Below are 22,798 nucleotides of genomic sequence, written 5' to 3' on the forward strand. Positions count from 1 at the left end.
ATTTACTATTCCAACTCCTATCTACATTTAATTAGAGTAGGTGCTGGACACTGAACCTATTTAATTAACGATTCCAACTCCAATCTACATTTAATTAGGGTAGGTTATGGACACTTAACCTATTTAATTAACTACTCCAACTCCAATCTACATTTAATTAGGGTAGGTTATGGACACTTAACCTATTTAATTTACTATTCCAACTCCAATCTACATTTAATTAGGGTAGGTGCTGGACACTGAACCTATTTAATGTACTATTCCAACTCCAATCTACATTGAGTTAGGGTAGTTGCTGGACACTGAACCTATTTAATTTACTATTCCAACTCCAATCTACATTTAATTAGGGTAGGTGCTGGACACTGAACCTATTTAATTTACTATTCCAACTCCAATATACACTTAATTAGGCTAGGTGCTGGACACTGAACCTATTTAATTTTCTATTCCAACTCCAATCTACATTTAATTAGGGTAGGTGCTGGACACTGAACCTATTTAATTTACTATTCCAACTCCAATCTACATTTAATTAGGGTAGTTGCTGGACACTGAACCTATTTAATTTACTATTCCAACTCCAATCTACATTTAATTAGAGTAGGTGCTGGACACTGAACCTATTTAATTAACTATTCCAACTCCAATCTACATTTAATTAGGGTAGGTGCTGGACACTGAACCTATTTAATTTACTATTCCAACTCCTATCTACATTTAATTAGGGTAGGTGCTGGACACTGAACCTATTTAATTAACTATTCCAACTCCAATCTACATTTAATTTGAGTAGGTTATGGAAACTAACCTATTTAATTTACTATTCCAACTCCAATCTACATTTAATTAGGGTAGGTGCTGGACACTGAACCTATTTAATTTACTATTCCAACTCCATTCTACATTTAATTAGGGTAGGTGCTGGACACGGAACCTATTTAATTTACTATTCCAACTCCAATTTACATTTAATTAGGGTAGATGCTGGACACTGAACCTATTTAATTTTCTATTCCAACTCCAATCTACATTTAATTAGGGTAGGTGCTGGACACTGAACCTATTTAATTTACTTTTCCAACTCCAATCTACATTGAATTAGGGTAGGTGCTGGACACTGAACCTATTTAATTTACTAGTCCAACTCCAATCTAAATTTAATTAGGGTAGGTTATGGACACTTAACCTACTTAATTTACTATTCCAACTCCAATCTACATTTAATTAGAGTAGGTGCTGGACACTGAACCTATTTAATTAACTATTCCAACTCCAATCTACATTTAATTAGGGTAGGTTATGGACACTGAACCTATTTAATTTACTATTCCAACTTCAATCTACATTTAATTAGGGTAGGTGCTGGACACTGAACCTATGTAATTTACTATTCCAACTCCAATCTACATTTAATTAGGGTAGGTGCTGGACACTGAACCTATTTAATTTACTATTCCAACTCCAATCTACATTGAATTAGGGTAGATGCTGGACACTGAACCTATTTAATTTACTATTCCAACTCCAATCTACATTTAATTAGGGTAGGTTATGGACACTGAACCTATTTAATTTACTATTCCAACTCCAATCTACATTTAATTTGAGTAGGTCATGGACACTGAACCTATTTAATTTACTATTCCAACTCCAATCTATATTTAATTAGGGTAGGTGCTGGACACTTATCCTATTTAATTTACTATTCCAACTCCAATCTACATTTAATTAAGGTAGATGCTGGACACTGAACCTATTTAATTTACTATTCCAGCTCCAATCTACATTTAATTAGGGTAGGTTATGGACACTGAACCTATTTAATTTACTATTCCAACTTCAATCTACATTTAATTAGGGTAGGTGCTGGACACTGAACATATGTAATTTACTATTCCAACTCCAATCTACATTTAATTAAGGTAGGTGCTGGACACTGAACCTATTTAATTTACTATTCAACTCCAATCGACATTTAATTAGGGTATGTGCTGGACACTGAACCTATTTAATTTACTATTCCAACTCCAATCTACATTGAATTAGGGTAGGTGCTGGACACTGAACCTATTTAATTTACTATTCCAACTCCAATCTAAATTTAATTAGGGTAGGTTATGGACACTTATCCTATTTAATTTACTATTCCAACTCCAATCTACATTTAATTAGAGTAGGTGCTGGACACTGAACCTATTTAATTAACTATTCCAACTCCAATCTACATTTAATTAGGGTAGGTTATAGACACTGAACCTATTTAATTTACTATTCCAACTTCAATCTACATTTAATTAGGGTAGGTGCTGGACACTGAAACTATGTAATTTACTATTCCAACTCCAATCTACATTTAATTAGGGTAGGTGATGGACACTGAACCTATTTAATTTACTATTCCAACTCCAATCTACATTTAATTAGGGTAGGTGCTGGACACTGAACCTATTTAATTTACTATTCCAACTCCAATCTACATTGAATTAGGGTAGATGCTGGACACTGAACCTATTTAATTTGCTATTCCAACTCCAATCTACATTTAATTACGGTAGGTTATGGACACTTAACCTATTTAATTTACTATTCCAACTCCAATCTACCTTTAATTAGGGTAGGTGCTGGACACTGAAGCTATGTAATTTACTATTCCAACTCCAATCTACATTTAATTAGGGTAGGTGCTGGACACTGAACCTATTTAATTTACTATTCCAACTCGCATCTACATTTAATTAGGGTAGGTGCTGGATACTGAACCTATTTAATTTACTATTCCAACTCCAATCTACATTTATTTAGGGTAGGTGCTGGACATTGAACCTATTTAATTTACTATTCCAACTCCAATCTACATTTATTTAGGGTAGGTGCTGGACACTGAACCTATTTAATTTACTATTCCAACTCCAATCTACACTTAATTAGGGTAGGTGCTGGACACTGAACCTTTTTCTTTTTCTATTCCAACTCCAATCTACATTTAATTAGGGTAGGTGCTGGACACTTAACCTATTTAATGTACTATTCCAACTCCAATATACATTTAATAATTTGTAAACACTCCCCAACCTTATCCCCTAGAAACCCTACATCCCACTACTAAAATTTTTAAAAAATTGGAAATTTATAAAAAAAAATCTAAAATCAAATTTGGATACATTTTCTAATTTAATTTTTTTAATTCAAATTAGTTTTTTGTTTTAAATAAAAATAAAATAAGCTCTATATATATTTTTAAAACACTCCCCACCCGTATCCCCTATAAACCCGACATCCCGCTTCTAACAATTATTATTAATGTACAATTTCAATTCATTATCTATTTTAAAATTTCTAAATATTTTCTAATTTTAAGTTTTTTTTTCTAATTTCTATTTATTATCTAATTTCAAATTTCGAAATAATTTCTAATTTCAATTTCTATTTTCTAATTTCTAATTATTATCTAATTTCAAATGTAGAAATAAATTCTAATTTCAATTTTGTTTATAATTTTGACTTAATTTAAAAAAAAAAAAAAAAAATCTCTATATATATTTTTAAAACACTCCCCACCCTTATCCCCTATAAACCCTACATCCCAATAATAAAAAATATAATTAATGTACAATTTCAATTTATTATCTATTTTCAATTTTCGAAATAATTTCTAATTTTAAATGTTTATTTCGAATTTCTATTTATTATCTATTTTCAAATTTCGAAATATTTTCTAATTTCAAATTATTATTTCTAATTTCTATTGAATTTTTTTAAAATTTATATAAATCCCTATATATATTTTTAAAACACTCCCCACCCTTATCCCCTATAAACCCTACATCCCGCTCCTAAACTTTTACATTATTTTTAATTTTCTAAATTCAAAATCATATTTATAATTTTTTATCTTCAAATTTTTACTATATAAATATATCTTTTTAAAACACTCCCCACCCATATCCCCTATAAACCCAACATCCCGCTCCTAAAAAAATATTATACATTATAAAACTATGTATTATTACGATAAACTATTATAGCTAAAAATGTACACACTTATTATTTTTATTTTTTATTACAAACAACACTTTTTTACATGTCGATATTTTTACTTTTCGATATTTGATACATCGATATTTCTTATCTCGACATTACTTAAATCAATATTATTGTCATTACACAAAAATCGATATTTAGTACTACAATATTTCCTACTTCGATATTTCTTACCTTCGATTTTTTAGACTCGATATTAGTGCTATTCGAAATTAACAACTCGATATTTTGACTGTGTACCTTCGATGATATATCGAAGGGAAAACACCTGGTAATACCGGCAAATCAGGGGGAGCCAAATACTGCCATCTTTTTTCGGGAGTGCCATTTGTGCCAATGACATACGCCGTTTCTTCCCTCCTCAAACAAATTTATTCATTAATGTCTGCAGTTGGTCTAGTACTTTCTGCAATGGTGTCATTTTTATTGTATGGAATACATACAGGATGCAGGGGAGGATTGTCAATTTGACAGCTGCAACTCTCCCAAACCAGGCCAGTCTAAGCCGCGTCCAAGCTGTCAAATGCTTTTGTAGTGTGATCGAGTAAGTTCATGTAAATTAGGGGCAACGTTTGTGATATAGTCGGGCAAATCTAATGCCCAGGTACGATATGTCTTGCTGGGTCCAGTGAAATGGGAACCGAGTCTGAGCGCTGTTTGCTATAGACTGAGGAATCGATAAGTTCAGGATCTGCAACTTCGTCAAGTTAACTTTGAACCCTGACACCTCCCTAAATGTATTCAATTCTGCAAGCAAAGCAGGCAGGGTGGTCAGCGGGTTAGTAACTGATAGAATCACAACGTCAGCGTATAAACTAACCTTGTGAGTATCTTTCCCGAACTTCAGGCCCTCAATCCGTGGATTATCTCTCAGGCGTTGGGCAAAAGACTCCATATATAAAGCGAACAGAAGAGAGGACAAGGGACAACCCTGTCCCCGTCCCTCTGGAGATCGGAAAGGTAGCAGATTTAATTCCATTCACTCGCACAAACGCTCTTGACGTGCTATAGAATCACTTAATCCACTTGTAGGTCGATTCCGATCCGGTAAAATGCGCTCCGAATCGTCGTACGGAGCGTTTTTTCCCCGTACGAATCGTACCCGTAAACGTCCCGTACGTACGACGAAGTACGATCCGTACCAGGAGCCGAACTCCGTACGAGTCGTACAGGACTCCGTACGACTCAAATCTCCGTACGAGTCTCACTCGGAACCCACTGTACGTGACATCACTACGGATCGTGGCTGGTTTTTATGACCCAGCAAGTACGATTCGTGTCGGGTACGCACCGTACGACCCTTTTCCTACGGGAGCCGAAAACAGTCGTAAACGCAGAGTTCGCGTCAAAACAGGTACGAAACGCCCCCCCCCTGGGTACGGCACGTACCCCCCATGATCGCAGGTGTACGCGCCGTACCCCTGTGATCATGCGGGGTACGTGCCGTACACCCAGCGTACATGGGGTACGCACCGTACCCCATGTACGGTGGGTGTACGGCACGTACCCCATGTACGCTGGGTGTACGGCACGTACCCCGCATGATCACAGGGGTACGGCGCATACCCCTGCGATCATGGGGAGTACGCGCCGTACGGTGTGTAGGTGATCGTGCGCTTTTCCGTACGAATCGACGTGTACCGTACGAATCGCGCCCGGGTCGGACGATCGGGATCGGAATCGTCCGGTCGTACGGCGTCCGTACGAGTCGTACGGAAACGGCTCCGGATACGAATCGTACGGACGGGGATTTTACCGGATCGGAATCGACCCCCTAATGTATTTTTCCCCAAACCTAAAAAACCTTAGCAGATAGATCCAGCTCACGCTATCAAACACCTCTTCTGTATCGCTTGGCAGGAACAGTGCCTGCCTGTGGGATCTCTGTACACTGTCCATGAGGTGGAAAAGGCGTTTAGTATTATCTCCCCCCTTGTCTGGTAGGGATAAAGCCCACTTGCTCTGGATCAATGGGGTCTGCCATTAAGGGATTAAGTTGCGCTGCTAAGATACTAGCAAATATCTTCGAGTCAATGTTCTACTAAGGAAATGGGTCTATAAGACCCACAGTCCATTTGATCCTTGGAGGGTTTTAAAATAACAGAGATGGCCGCCTTTGACATGGACTCCGTCACCGCCCCTGACTCTAGGAAAGAATTAAATAGTTTTGTCAGAAAGGGAGCCAGCTCTTGGCAAAATGATTTATAAAATAGAGCTGAGAAGCCATCTGGGTCTAGTGACTTCCCAAGTTTAAGACGAGAAATTGCTGAGATCACCTCCTTGATACGAATGGGCCAGTCAAGTTGTTCCACTGTAGCTTTTGGCAGGGGTGAGATTGTGCAACTTTCTAAATAGGAGCATGGGTCTAATACCGGTGAGTCCTGTCCAGCATATAGCCTCTGGTAACAGGTCCTAAAGACATCTTCTATCTGTGTGTCTGCGCTAACCTCCTCGCCCACCGGCCCTCTAATGGCCTGGATAAAGGATGTCTGTGTTTTAGCCTGCAGCCTCTGTGCCAGCAAGTTACCACATTTATCGCAACTGAGATAGAATTTATGGCGCAGCCTGAGGAGTGCATACTCAGCTCTATCGAGGTCAAGTTGCTTCAGTATTGTTTCTTTTATAGCTCTCTTCAAACCCTCGGGGCCCCTGTTTGTTTATGTATGGATTCCATCTCTGCTACCCGTGTTCTAATTCTTGTCACTTTTCTTTCCGTGCCCTGTTCTCCGCTGCCGAGAGGGCTATGCATTCTCAGACTCTACATCGTTGAGCTGCAGATATTCCACTAGCATACATTTGATCACTGCCCCCTTCTCTGGCGAGTGTAAGAGGCTTTCACTTAGGCGCCATCCCGGAGGGACTGCCTGTGCGAACTGCACTTGTATGGTGACCGTTATAAGTGCGTGATCCGATAGGGACCTTGGCTCAATAGAAGTATCCATGAGCCGACGACACCATGTATTAGAGGCAAGAAAGTGGTTACAATTTGTGAGCCGCAGAGTAGTAAGTATAGTCTTTGATTGCGGGGTTCTGAGCACGCCAAACATCTTGCAACCCATTGTCTGCGAACAATCCCAGTCCCGAGATGAGAAGGCCCAGTCTGCACTGACCTCTGCCAGGACCTATCCATAGATGTATCCATCACCAGATTCACGTCTCCGCCTACCAGTACCGCCGCATCTGGGAAGGTCAGTACTTCCGTAAGGGCTTTGATGATAAACGTTTCTTGTTGAGTGTCAGGTGTGTAGATTGAGGCCAAGGTAATATATATTCCCTGCCATAATACTCAAATACCTAGCATGCGCCCCTGTGTTTCTAAATGAGTAGTTACCACTTTGCCAGGGAAGTGTGCTCGTAGTAGGATTGCTACCCCATTTTTCTTAGACGGGCCTGATGACCAATATTGCTGTGGGAAGCGCTGTGTGCGCATACGCGGGGTGTCATTGGAGAGGAGATGTGTCTCCTGTAGGAGACATATGTCACCCCCTGAGTTATCTAGTAGGGAGAGGATTGCCAATCTTTTTACCAGAATATTTAACCCCCTAACGTTGAGGTTAACAACTTTGAGGTGTTTACCCATAATAAAGTGCTATTTGCCCATCGTCACCTAGTGTGCTGTCCCTCCCCTCTATACTCCCGGGGGCTGTGGGCAGGTACCATCAGGTGCGGATAGGTCTGAAAGTGCATCTAGACTGGTGCGGAGACCCCGAGCGAAAATATAATTGCATGTAAAGCAACAAGAACCCCCCCCCCCCAAAAACCCCATACAATTGCAACTGAACAAGACAAATGTTTGCCTGTGGTAGGAAAACCTTGGAGGTCATGGCTCAATGGCAGAGTCAAATGACAGAGTACCTGATCCTTACCGAGCATCAAGCTCAGATCTTCAGCTGGTGACATGAACTGATCTCACCTGTTCCCCGACTGCATGTCGATTGCATCATCCCAGAACTTCATTGCCACTCATATCAGGGGAGAGAGGGCGCTCCAGGGGCTGAGACAGTGAAGAAAGTACTGCCTCTCTTTCTTTCACCATCGTGTCTGGGACCTGCGGACGTTGGCACCAGGTCAGCAGGCTCAGAGGCAGGCCTGCCGACCTGGTGCCATCGTGGGGGCCTTTGCGCTGAGGTTTCTCAAGAACCCTTTTCTTGCTCTGCCAGCGAGGGACTTTCTGGCTCCAAAACTTCAAGTGCCCCTTTGAGTGACCGTAGCCGCCGCAGACACCCCTGATATTTAAAGATGATGCAGAAGGGATGACCCCAGGAATACGGAATTCCTTTCTCTCGTAGGTGGGAGGTCACCGCTCGGAATTCTTGCTGTTTGGACAGAGTGGATGCTGCCAGGTCTTGAAAGAGAGCAGGTGTATGTCCTCTGAAGTTTACAGGTTGCGATTCTCAGGCCTTGTGAATTATCAACTCCTTCAGCTGAAAATCGTGGGCACAGATGAGAATGTCCGATGGCGGTGCCTTATTTCCTCTGGGGAGGTCCAACTCTGTGTGCTCGATCCATCCGAATGTCTTTTGTGGCGTCCCCTCCCGAAATTGAGCCAGAACATAGGACCTAAGATCATCTTCTTGCTCTTTCCAAGGTACTCTCCTAATCCATACGTTGTGTCGTCGAGAGCAGTTCTCGAGGTCTTCAGCGTGCGCTTGTATGTCAAGGTGTTGTTCCTGCAAACGGATAAGGTACTGTTGCAGCATATGGATTTCCTCATCTCTATTCGTGTCGTGATCCTCCAGGGAGGCTACCCGATCACTGACCTCTTCCAGATCTCGTCGGAGCCCTTTCAAGTCTGCGGTGAGTTGGCCCTTAAATTCCTGGATATCCTCTTTCAGGGAGGAGGCCATCTCCAACATAAAGGCCTTGGTGGCCGGTCCATCGCCACCCTCCGCCGCCTCTGGTGGGCTTTCTTCTGCAGGCGCGGTGCTTGTCGCACTGGAGGCTCCAGTCTGCTTTAGAAGCATCTCCTTCACACTCCTATCCTTTTTCAGGCACGCTGCTGCCATGGCTCAGGCACAGTATCACTAGCGTTTGGCAAGGGGACCGTCAAGTATCGGGCTCAACAACCCGGCCCGGAGCTGTCAATTGTTTCACCTTTGGGCTCGTCTTCAAGGGCTACCAGGCCAGCGGTGGGTGCTCTTGAGGCCCTTTTGTTGCTCCTGTGCTGCAGAGTACAGAAAGCACCACTCGTGTCTGTGAGGTAATCAAAGAGGATGTAGTGCCAAGGTGTATGAACCCCTCAGGAGTAAAGGAGTGGGTTGGCACATGCAATGCTTCCCTCTGTATCAAGCCCCCAGGGTCATAAATACACCTCCAGGGGTCTCCAATGGTACCATCAGGTCGGTCGCAGGAGACCCAGTGCAGCCCAAGGCAGGTTTGTGGGCGAGCTCTGCACCGGTAAGCTAGTGGAAGATGATTGGTGCGGGGTGCGGCAGGCTGCTAGGCCGTACGGCCTTACTCACTGGTGCTGGCTGTTGATGTAGATCAAGCGCTCTTCACTGGGTTCTTGGAGCTCCACTGCTCTTCATAAATATCACCGCTCAGCAAGGTACACGCAGTATGCAATACCTTTGACTGCATCTCGGAGGCTCCCCGTCGTTCCAGCGGCCCTGCTGGGCCCAGCGCGGAGCCTGCCTTCTGTAGTTTTAAGATGGCCGTTCGCTTCTCCTGCGATGTTCTGTTGGCTGAGTTTTGTTGCGCTTGTTTCCCTGCATGCACAGTTGTATTCGGGGCCTGGGGCCCGCCTCTCACCTCACCAAGGCGGCCCCGTTCCTTGTATCATGGGATGGCGTAGCTGCGCATCAGCCGAACAAAATGGCGGGTGCTACCCAGGAGCTGTATTAAGCAGTCGGCGAATATCCCGATCACCTTCCTGTAGATCTATCTAATGTGTGTGCCCATGGCCACCCCCAGGCCATAATACCTAATTTGTGGTAGCTCAGCTATACCATGACACTCATTAAAGTGAACAGCCCTCGGAAAATTAATATTACCATTTCTGATGGCTCCTAAATGTTCCTGTATCCTCTCTTTTAAAGGTCTAATGGTGTTACCAACATAAATATTGTTGCACACACACATAATACTGTAAACCACGTATTTGGTGTTACAGTACATGAACGTTTTTTATTTTGTATTCCACTTTTGTATTGTTTGATTCTGTCAAGAGTGTAGGGGCAAACATTATAGTGTCCACATTTGTAAAAGCCCGCTGGTGGAGGTTGTAACCAATGTGTTACTTCCTTCTGTTTTTTGGGGTAATAAAAACATGGACACAGTATATTCCATATTTTTGTCCCCTCTTGTAGATAATACTCGGTTTGTTGGTAATGACCCTATTAACAATCAGGTCTACTTTCAGAATATGCCAATGTTTGTGTAAAAGTTTGTGCAGAGTGTGACTCATGGAATTATAGGGAGTGATGACTGATACTATCTGTTTTTTGTTCCCTTTCTTGATCTTTGTTGTCAGTCAACGCTTACGATCCACATGAGTTATTCTATTCTTAGCCTTAGTAATTGTCTCCTGACTACAACCCCTGGCCACAAATCTTGTGATTGCCTTACTCATTTCAATTTAAAACACTCCTTCTTCAATACAATTGCGTCTTATGCGTGTTAATTCACCAAAGGGTATGAACTGAATTTGGGACTTAGGGTGTGCCTTGTGTGCATACAGTATCGAATTACAAGAAGTGGGTTTGCGGTATAGAGCCGGCATTATTGAGCCATTTTTTACATATAGTTTCAAATCCAAGAATGCGATCATCTCTGTGTCATACTAATATGTGAACACAATATTGCACTGATTGGAATTCAAAAACAGACAAAATTCATGTAAAAGCTTTTCATTCCCAGTCCATATCATTAAAACATTAGCGATATACCGACCCCAATAAATCACATAGTTCATCAGTGTATCTTGCCAAGTCAACCATATGTAGGTTTTTTCCAGCCAACCCATGAAAATATTTGCAGATGGTGGTGAATATTTTGACCCCATAGCAACTCCTTGGTGCTGTTGGAACCACGTGACATTGTATACAAAAACATTATTCTCGAGAACCAAAGTAATCATGTCAATTAGCATTGATTTATGTTCTCATAGTGATGCATCCCTAGTTGTGAGAAAATGTTTGACAGCTTCGATACCAAGGTCAATTGGGATAGAAGTGTAGAGAGAACTAAAATCTAGGGTAACGAACCAAAATTCCTCTGACCAATTGAAATCCATCAGTTGGTTCAGAAGGTCTTTAGTATTGTGGACATAGGACGGAAGGTTCCTGACCATGGGTTGTAATAAATGGTCGATGTATTCTGAAATATGCTCAGTGGGAGAACCTATCTCTGCGATGTTCAGTCTACGAAGTGGAAGGTCCCTGGTTTGTGTATCTTTGGTAAGACATAAATGCAGGGTGCAACCGGGTGTGGTATGAACATGTATTTATATTCAGAATCATTTATTCGACCAAGATCTCTCCGCGTTTTAAGTTTTTACTGTCTCTCATGGGATTGTGAGTCAATTTAGCATATGCAACCGTATCCACCAGTTGTCTTTCAATTTCTGCAAGATAATCACCAATACCCATCAAGACCAGATTGCCCTCGTTATCAGCTTCCTTTAGACAAACCCCTGAAGCTCAGGCAAGTCTGGATAATGCTAGTCTTTCACCTATCGTGAGATTATCTTTGACATAAAAAGTCTGAGGTCAAAAGTGTCTTCCCAGTCACATAACTCTTTAGTGACCACCCAATAGAAAGTATCAATCACAATGTCACTGGGAAAAATATGTTGAAATATAGACTTTGGTTTAAAACCACTGCCTGTACTTAAATCTGTTGGAATATTCAGATCAGTCAGAATCTGTGAAATGGAAGGAGTATCTTGCTCTTCCGTAGTCAGGGACAGCAGTGTTTGTATGTCTATGATGTCTCAAATTGTTTTATCACTGCATTGTGTACATAATGGTACTTGGTCCTGATCTAGTTTGGGGTTGAGTGAAAAAAGTTTTTTTAGCTTCAACTACGTACAAACTTGAAAATATATATATGCCTTTGATTAAAATCATGTTTGGAGACGGGACAAAAGTTCAAGCCTTTAGATCACATGTTTATTTCTTCATTATCCAATTGATATTTAGACAAATTAACAATTGAGATTGCATCCTTCCTGTCACCAAGCATATCATTCACTTTTTCTACAATCCCACCTGCATGTTGGGGCAAGCTCAGTTTTTCTGGGTCTTTGATCTGGTAGTTACACCTTCCCTTCTTATTTCTGCTGGACCTGTTGTAGCCCCGTCTAGTTTTCTTGTTGTATTTAGACATTTGTTGAAATTTGCCTTTGTGCAAATAGAAAAATGAGTTAACTAGCTGATTCTGCACCTGCATACCCTGATCTCAGTTCTGTACCCTACTCCAGATATCTGGGTGTTGACTTACACCAGGGTTAGTTCTAAATGTTAGCATTCTCACATGGCAATGTCGTACAACACGAAACAAGCTACAACAATCTTGCACACAACTTATGGGCAGTAAATCAGCACCCCAGTGTACAGTCAACACTTCTGTATCGCAACTTGAGGATCCCAAAAATATGTTCCATTATTGGTCTTGTACAGATGTGCACACTATTGTACCTCTGTTGAGATACTGTAATTTGACGTTTGTATGTCATGTGGAGATGGAGAGAGTGGGCATACTCGGTAATACCTGCAACAAAGAAAAGTTATTTTTTTTTTACAAAGGGCCCTTTACTCTGAGTGTAATACAGCATGGCTACACATGCAGTGTGTATCAGTGTAATCTGTGTATTGTGTTGTAGTTATTATTGATTATGTTTGAGAAGTCATCCCAAATGCACATGTGGCCTCAGACTGAGATGTTGTTAGTTACCAATAAGCCACATATCACTGAAATCCCTAGCAACCATGTGACGTAGAAGAGGTGGCTGTCAAAATATGGAGCTGTCGTGTGTGCTTCCAGGAACGGCATTGTACACATCAGTGAAGCAGCCTACCTCTATTCCCTCTATTCCAGCTCTCTTTCTGCCCTATTTCTCTTTTGTCTACCATTTCCTCCAATTTCTCTTAATCTTAATCAGCAGAGGTGGTGGGGTCTCTGTGTTGCTAGAAAAGTGTACACATATCAATAATACAATAGGGACAAAACAAGGGAAGAGAATTAGGGTGAGAGGTCATTGAAATTCACCAACTTTGACAGAAATGGTGAAAACAAGATAAGTGTGCATTTATTTTCAGTGTAGCATCGAGAATAGAGCTGTAGTCTGATTTATTTATTATTACAAGTAGTCAACAATTACAGGAACATCTCAAGCACTACGTACATATGTCTTTATCTTCATATTATGTTGTAGCCCATAAAACATCAACCAAGTCAATCCAAGTTGATTAGAGGCTACATTCAACATAAAACTTTGCTGTTACAAGGCAAAAAAACTAGATTCAAGAGCAAAAACAATTGCCTGATCTATGCATATTCAGGCTCGATTTGCTGGTAAATGCCAGTCAGCCTCGGTTTTCAGTTGTTTAAGAGTGTCTGCATTTCTGAAAGTTTGTTATATAGTTGAATACAGTTTGGTATCATGCAGCTTGAACTAACTGAAAATGGGTAATACATTCAAAGTTGCTCCAAACCGGGAATCCCAAAGTATGTCTTGGTGGGGTCCGAAAATCCTTAAATATTTGTGATTAATTCCTACTTCATATAAATGCAATAGTGGTGATATTACGTAAGATTGACAGGATTTACAACTGCAATTTTATCTTTTGCGAGTGCCGTGCAGTCGTAAATCCTGCCAGTGCTCATAAGTTTGCTATATGAGCCCACATGGTTTTGTGAATCAGGCCAGCAATTTCAATGAATAATCAAATGTCCATGCACCCACACACCCAACAATTTTGAGGCTTAAGTTTGGTCCTTTTCCCTTCTTGTCTGGAAAAGGTTTTTTGGTCGAGCCTAGTGCAGCGCGCATGTGCTGCTGTAGGCGATGACCTTTTGGAATCAGTCTGCACTTTTCCTCACACTAATGCTTGTGGCGGCATCCACCTTGCGGGAGCGAGCAGCGGCATGCAGGGGCCATCTGTTTCCAATTAGCATGGCCGTGTGTGCTTGTTTACATTTGCCTACTCGCAGTCATTTCACTTTCTTGCCAGCTCGACATCTTGTTTTCGTGTAGTCTTTGCTTCGAAGCAAGTTACAACCGGGCCCAGAAGGGCATTTGGAATTCTATGAAAGGGTTTGAACTGATGAAAGCAGGGGCTGTTTTTTCTCAAATCGTTTTTATCATGCAAAATAGCCGCATTCCTTTCTTGAATTCCACGTAGTGTGTGGTGTGTAGATATCAGATCAGGTGCATGCAAAGATGTGTTACAAGTGCGTTCTATTTGTAGGAAGCAGCGCCTTACTTCAAAGGTGCCCATCTCGAGCCCCCTCTGGTTTTTACTTCCAGGCTCCGAGATGTGCTGAGGTACCCCAGAGGAAAGGTTGCTCCCCGTGACTGCCCCTGCACAACCACCTCTTGTGCCCTTTTGTGACATTAACAAACATATGAAGGGAGATGCTGTGGCTTCTCTGTCAAGCACTCACTGCGCCTAGGTGCTAGGTCCAGGCGATGACATATAACTTTTTTTTAAAAACCTGAAACTACAACATGTGCTTTAGCCTCGGATGAACACGTTTTCTTGTCCAGTGTCCAACAAGTAAGGGATGGGGCGAGGGCGCAAGAACACTCAGCTCTCCGCGACTGTAGGGCCAGAACGACACAAACAGCAGCCAGAAAGAGGGCCATTCTCATCCTAAACATAGGGGAATTCTCGTCCTCTTCCGGGATCTGCCCAACAGTGGCCGGATCCCGGAGCAGGCAGCCACAAACAAGGCAGCCTCTGCCCGGTTTGGGTATTTTTGAGCCACAAAGGAGCCCGCTTTTATAGATATCAGATCAGACATGTGCTCGGAGGGGCGGTGTACCTTTTTGTACAGCTTAGTAGTTGGTGGGACTGCATTAGTTACGGTGTAGTGCCATTGCTTTCATGCCTCAGGCAGGCCGGGCTGCTGTTGCATTATCGGTGGAAGCTTGCCGAGGTGGAGTAAGGCCTCTGTGATGTCTCATTGATGTCACGTGAGTGCAGCACGTGCTGCTGCCTCCCCGATCGCTGCGGTAAGGCCATAGGTGCCTGCAGCCCGCTCTTTTAAGTGTTCATGCTCCAGTTAGCTTGAGCATTCATGTGGTCTCCGCCTAGACGACGCAATACTATCTCTTCACCGATGTGCCGTTTCCGTAAATTGTCAGGGTTAGTTTTTCATCAGATTAGTATAATATACTTAAGAGGCCTACTATAGACGGTGGAGGCTTCATCAGAGCTGTTTAAAGTGCGGGCCAGCCAACAATCATTTAACCAAATGAAAGCTGCGAGGGTCGTTGGGAAATTTGCCGGTTTCAAACAAACAATTTCAAGTTTTTTATTTCGATATTGCAGCCAAATTAGGGAACACTGGTGTGAAACGGCAACTGAAAACAAGCATTAGCCTAGCCAATAGGTCTCACCTTTGGGACCTTATAAGTGTAACGTTATCCAGCACAATATCCTTGGTGCAACAACATCACTGTTGCATGGCTAAATACTTATAATGTCCCAAAAGCGAGACCTATTGGCTATGCCAATGCTTGTTACTGTTGCCATTATCAGGAGTAAATCAATGACTATTTCCTGGTCAGGAAAGGTTTCAAAAAGAATTTGAGAAAACAAACGTGTGAGTTTTTTGGTGTCTTATCATCGTTCCAAGGCATTAATCCCCGGGACACTAACTACTCACAGGATGAAATGTACTCCCCCCTGATTGTTCGACCTCCTTACATTTATTTTCTCTCTCTTTAAAAGTTCATCTTGCATATCAACTTTGTTTCAACAGACACCACCACCTTGTGCGTTCAATCCATTATTTTCATTTTTCAACATGATCAGGAATCCAAAGTTTTTCGTAGAAGTCGACGCCAGTACTGCCGAATGTCTGGACGTCTGAAAACCAAGGCTGCCCTTTCTTGATTTCACCTCATGCCTCTTTCTTTCACCACTCCATATTTCTGCTCACTTTGTCTGACTCTTGGAGGGTCTTTTCATCCCTGCTTTTCCCTTTGTCACTCTTTTCCTCTTCTTCTTCTTCTCATTTTCCTTCTTTCTACCTTTGCTATTTTCCTGTAGCTTGCTCTGGGTCCATGTCTGGTGATAAAAAAGTAAGTCAGGGTCCCCAAAAAAGAGTCCTGTGCCCACTAGCTGTACCCACTAGCACAAATAAAGCACAGGCCTAGATAGCGTAACTGATTTTATGTGAACACAGCTAATATAATGCTCTGAGAGTACATGCAAGAAGAAATCACTCCAGAGTTTGTTTATTCCCAAATCACTATTAAATCAGAGTCCACGTTGGCATGTTAATTGACTCATATATGTACTGGAGCACCAGCTTTTGGCCTTCAGAGAATCTGAAAACATGAACAAATGGGCTCTTATTTTTCGTTAAAAACGGTGTCCACCTTCAGTGTGGAGAAGCGGAAAATAAGAGATGATGAGAGCGCGGGTATTGGAAGGCTAAGATAATGACAAATCAATAGAGCCACAGAGGACAAAGCATTCATCGAGCCTGGTTTAGAGACCAGTAAATTCACATAAATGGCTGCCAGAGTTGAAGTGAAGGATTATGGCTTAGTCCATTAGTAGCATCTAAAAAATATAGAAGGCAGCATTGGACTGAGAGCAGGGTGCAGACCCGCTCTGCAAGCCTCAGAATATTCAGAGCATAGTATACCGAGCCTTTGGGGAAGCAGTCTTAATAAAGCGGCCATTACCACACAATACCTTTACCAAGGATCCATTACAACGCATATGCTTTTACCACGCATGTCTTTACCATGCATAATTTTACCATGCAAATGCCTTTACCACGAAGATTAGTATTTCGCAGGTAAGTGTATTACATTTATATAAATCTATATTAAAAAAAAGATATATATATATATTACTGAAAAAAACTAAGGTTACAGGGACATTATAATTAGGAAATAGAATTAAAAAAGCCTTAGAAATTCACTGAAAAAAACAAAGGTTACAGGGACATTATAGTTAGGCTCAAGTTTCACTCGTACAAAACCAGTGAAATTCAGCAGTTATAGGTAGCTGTGCTCACTATAACCCGCGCCCCCACAGTGAACTGCTTATAACCTCACATATTACGCCACTCATGATATGGTCAGTGACATCACAGATTACATCAATCATGACATCTCAAATTACATCACTGATGACTTCATCCAGTGACTGTGGGAGTTTTTAAAACGTTTATGAGTGTTAAATATATATACTAAGGTATATTGGTGAATCAGTGGGTGTATGAGTATAAGTGAGTGATTAGGATTCTCAGTGAATGTATGGGTGAGTGATTGGTTGTGTGAATGTTTGTATCAGTCTGTCAGATGGTTTCTAAGTGGCTGTATGAGTGTGTGAGTGTGTAAGTAAGTGGCTGTATGGGTGATTGATTGGTTGTCTGAGTACCTGTATGAGTGTCGGAATGTCTCTGTGGGTGGGTGAGGGTGTGTGTGACTGCCTGTATGGATGAGTGAGTGGGTGAGTCAGTGGCTGTATGGGTTAATGAGTGTGTGTGTGTGAGGGGCTCTATGGGTGAGTAAGTATGTGTATGGCTGTTTGGGTCAGTGGTTTATGAGTGAGTAACTGGATATTTGAAAGGCAGTATAGGTGAGTGATGGGGTATTTGAGTGACTGTATGGGTTAGTTAGTGAATATGAGAGTGGCTTTATGGGTAAATATGTGCTTGTGCCAGTGACTGTATAGGTCAGTGAGTATGTGTTAGTATCTGTATGAGGAGGTAAGTAGGTGTGTGTGTGTAACTGTATGGGTGAGTAAGTGGCTGTGTGATTGAGTGTATGGGTGAGTGAGTAGGTGTGTGAGTAGCCTATGGGTGACTAACTCAGGGTGTAAGTGGCTGTATGGGTGTATGAATGGATATGTCAATTGCTGTATTAGTGAATGAGTGGGAGTATGTGTGTGTAGATCTATGAATCAGTGAGTGGGTGTGTAAGTATTGGTATTGATCTGTGAAAGGGTTTGTGAATGGTTGTGTGGGAGTGGGTGTGTAGAAGGTTCTATGGGGCTGTGTGTGGGTGTGTTATCGATTTTGTGGATGATGTTATCAGTGATGTCATTTGAGATAACATCAATGATGTCACTGACCATTGCATAAGTGATGTTATATGTGAGGGAGGTCATAAGCAGTACATTGTGGGGGCATAAGTTATAGTTAGCTCACCTAACTATAACTGCTGAATTTCGCTGGTTTTGTACGAGAGAAGACTGAGTCTAACTATAACATCCCTGTAACCTTTTTTCAGTGAATTTTTTATTTTTTTCAAATTCAATTTCCCAACTATAACATCTGTGAACCTTTGTTTTTTATTCAGTGAATTTCTAAGGTTTTTTAAATGCAAATTCCTAACTATAACGTCCCTGCAACTTTTAGATTTCTCAGTGGATTTCTATGTTTTTTTAAGTAGTAATGGCGTTTGCAAAATGGTAGAGAAAGGGGGTGGGCCTCTGACATGCTCTCATGAATCCCTATGTGTAGGAATTACAGAAAGCACCAGGAGGATTTCTTTGCCGCCAAGGTCCCTCAGCATCCAAGAGGACTTCATTCCCCATCTAGTAGTGCACCAGGAGAAGTGTTTGCAGATTGGTGGAGAAAGAGGGAGTGACATCCGAAGATCTCTTAGCAATCCCGCTGTGTGGGACTTACTTACTGTACTGTACTTGCTTACTGGCTGAAACATGTTGACCTAATGCACTAGAAGAATATTAACTCATCTTATAACATCACTCTCTTTTTAACCTTATCCCCTCCCCTTTTTACCTTCATTAGGTTAAGCCTGAGGCATTTAGTATCTCATCTATCAGCATTGATCACATCTCTGGCTTCCCATTGGTTCCTTTGTATACTTCTAAAAATGCCCTTCCCTTCAGTGGCTTATTCTATTGTTTGACCCGCCTTTCAGTGGGTGGTTCCCGTCCCTGGCCAGGTTACATGTAGTGTTGCTCTTCATTTTAATTTCCTTACGGCGTTGGACTTCTTTTTCTGTTTCCTTGTTTTTTTTTATTGTGAACAGCTCTTTCGGTATATGGTGACCTTATATACCATTGTACGTTATTAATAACATACAGCATTTTCTTTGATGGCGTGGGTGTGAGACAGACATTTAAATCGGCATTTTCTTCTACCATGTAAAGCGTGTATGTACTTAGTATGTGTTTTGCAGCTTTACATAGCGCGAACGTAGCTGGAGAGCATTAAAGTGCTTTACAAGTGAGGCAGCTGCTTTATACTTGAGGTCATTTTTTCTGTTTTTGTGGTGCTGGGGATTAAGTGATTTGCCCGGAATCACATGAAGTTGACCCGACGCTGGAATTGACCTCCGTAATGCAGCGGAGGCAGAAAGGTATGCTTTTGTGTAGAAGATGTGCTTCTCGTGTAAAGTGCTTTAATGCTTGCTGACCATGTTGACGAAGGAACACCAGCAGCAGTACTGCCTTCTATATGAAACGCTGGAAAACGAAGCATGTTTTGAATTAAGTAGCTTAGAGCCAGAGTGACCACCTATCCTTCATTTTACATGGACAGGCAGTTGTGTGATATTTAAAATATAACAAATAGGATATGCTTTGATGTCGTGACTGGGATAAACACATTTAAATCAGCATTTTCTTTTAACATATAAAACGCTTGCGACATCGAGCCAGTACGGACGTTTTTGAAGATTTCGACCCGGCATGTATTATTACCAATCAACCAAATGTATTTCCCTGATGAAGTGCTCTAGCACGAAATGCATAGGGATTGGGATTGCATTTACATTGAAGAATCTTCTGGATTGTATATTGAATCATATTAACCATGTTACTGGACATCTGACTGTGATGCAACAGTTGAACCAGTCAAATGAATAACTAATGAATAACTGATGAATATTAAACATGTATAGATTATCTGGATGTGTATGGATTTATTCAGAACACACAGCATTAAATTTCCTTTAAACCATTGAAGACAGTTTTGTCGCACAAAGGAGTGCGATTGGGCACATTGTCACGTTTGCCAATGTATTTTGTGTCATAACTTGATTATAACTCCCCCAGGTCAGAGGGAGCAACCTGCCAGCACCCAAGTATTCTACACCCACGTGTACGAAGTAGTGAATAGACTAATGTGAATACACACTGAGTGCCGCACATACCCATTGGATTTGCATGTTGACGAAGGAAGACCAGCAGCAGTACTGCCTTCTATATGAAACGCTGGAAAACGAAGCATGTTTTGAATTGAGTAGCTTAGAGCCAGAGTGACCACCTATCCTTCATTTTACATGGACAGGCAGTTGTGTGTTATTTAAAATATAACAAATAGGATATGCTTTGATGTCGTGACTGGGATAAACACATTTAAATCAGCATTTTCTATTAACATATAAAACGTTTGCGTACTTGGTATGTGTTTTGCTGCTTTATATAGCGCAGACTTGGCCCGGGAGCATAGGGCGCTTTGCACGCTAGACATAGGTTTGCATTGAGAGCATATTTTTCTGTTTTTGTGGCCCGGGTGAATACGTGTTTTGGGAGAAATAGAGTGAGGAGGGTCAACAAAAGGGGAATATTTAACGACCTATAGCAACTCAAACCCCTACAATTACTGGAAAAACAATAGGAGATGCTAGGTCCATAGTGTTGTCTGTCAGTTGCGTCGGACCTAAGAACGTGAGTCCACCAAACCACTAATGAAATATCACTGGGCTGAAAAAAGTTCCCATCAGCCCACCCTTATGGTGGAATATCGTCATGTGGGATACAACTCATAAATCCAGATCTCACCCAGCGCACCTGGTGATGGTGCGGAGATTAATTTTGATAGTATTTGTCGCAACCACAGTGATTTTCAAGTAGTGCCAATGGAGTGCAGTGCTAGTGGAAAACAAAGTGAAGAAAAGTGACAATAAAATTGACTCCAAGGACAAAAATTATGTTTAATAGGTATTATCCTAGGGTCAAAAATTAAAACAACGCCTGATAGTTTAAAAAAAATAACTATCTGTTGGCGCAGTGCAGTGGGGTCAAAATGTTTCAGCTCTAATGGATACAGTGTCCAAGCTTTCTTCAGGACCAGATGGTTCTAGCGACTGCAAAAGTGTGGAATTTAATCATAACAATAATGCTAGTAATCATACACAAAAGTAATGGATTACTCCTACCAGAAATATGGAACCCAAATATAATCTGGCGGTTATCCAATCATTCTTTTCTTCCTAAAAAGAGAAGAAGAGATTGTGCACAACAGCAGGCAATGAGATAGTGCATGGAGACATCACAATAAAAAGGACACTACACAACAACACAGACAAGGCAAAAAAGAGAGAATCTCTCTATGCCGCTCAGAAGACAAAAAGTTCTCCTGGTGTTATCAATACGAAATTTGTAGTGCAAATTAATGAAGTAGAACTTACCCATCGTTTTGTGGGAAGTTACCTCACCTCACCCGGCACCCGCTCGGGGAAAAGGAGGCCCCGCTCTGTTAGAATGGAAATGAAGAGAAAATGACACTCAAGGAAGACTACCTCAGAGCCTGTTTTGGAGGTATGTCGATATATTGATCTATCATTCCCAATAAACTACTAACTAAAACCAGTTGTCAAAAAAGAGAGACTCAACCTTAACATAAGTTTGGTTATGACAAATAAGGTGTAGAGGCCAGTGTTTGAGACAAGAATCTATTCCATTCTCATCCACTTGGCCAGGGAGAGAGTGGTGGCTATTTTGTAACATAGCTTAATACATATTGAAGGAGAGCTAAACTTAAAGTAGCTGGCTGGTAAAAGGAAATCCTCTAGGGCTGACACTGACAAACAGAATAGCAGGCAGGTAAAAAGGAGCTTCAGCATAAGGTCTCTTACTGTCATGGAGAGCCCTACCTGTCCGTCGGTACCTCTAGGCCAGCGTCCGAGAGGGAGTGGAGGTAGCTACTCGCCGCTCGCGTGTCTGTTTTTATATCTGGGGTAATTGATTAAGTGGATACACCTGACTCAGTTTGTGAAACTCGCCGAGGTGAGCTGAATCGAAATGAAGACACTACACTTCAATTGCGCATGCGTCATTGAGCAGCGCGATAGCGCATGTGCCTGCCATCGAGACTATTAAAGAGACTGTTAAAACTACGCATGCGCATCATGCAGAAAGCTTGAGCGCGCGTCTATAGTGAGACGCATGCGCTAACCAAGGAGTCTGTTATTACCGCGCATGCGCATCAAGCTGAAAGCTTAAGCACGCTACACATGGGACGCTACACTGAGGGATGATTGAATGGGACCCTCGTTGTCAAGGTCTCGGAGCATACCAAGGATACCGTTCTGACGGCGCATGTGCGTCAGAAAAAGCGGTACAGCGAGCGTCTCCAGATAAATGTTCACAGCAATAAGTAGTGTAGAGGGGCTATGTTATTGGTCACAAGCTATCGTTTTAAATACTGCCCTAATGCCTGGAGTGCCGATATGGTATGGTTTATATTGAATTCGATGTTGTCATATAGAATTTTGGGAATTTAGGGAAATAAACATAAACAGTCATGAGGAGCACATCAGGGTAACCAATCAGATAACTTGGATGCGCATACTCAGATATGTTGTGTG

This window comes from Lissotriton helveticus, chromosome 7, assembly GCF_964261635.1.
Source record: "Lissotriton helveticus chromosome 7, aLisHel1.1, whole genome shotgun sequence".
NCBI lineage: Eukaryota > Metazoa > Chordata > Amphibia > Caudata > Salamandridae > Lissotriton > Lissotriton helveticus.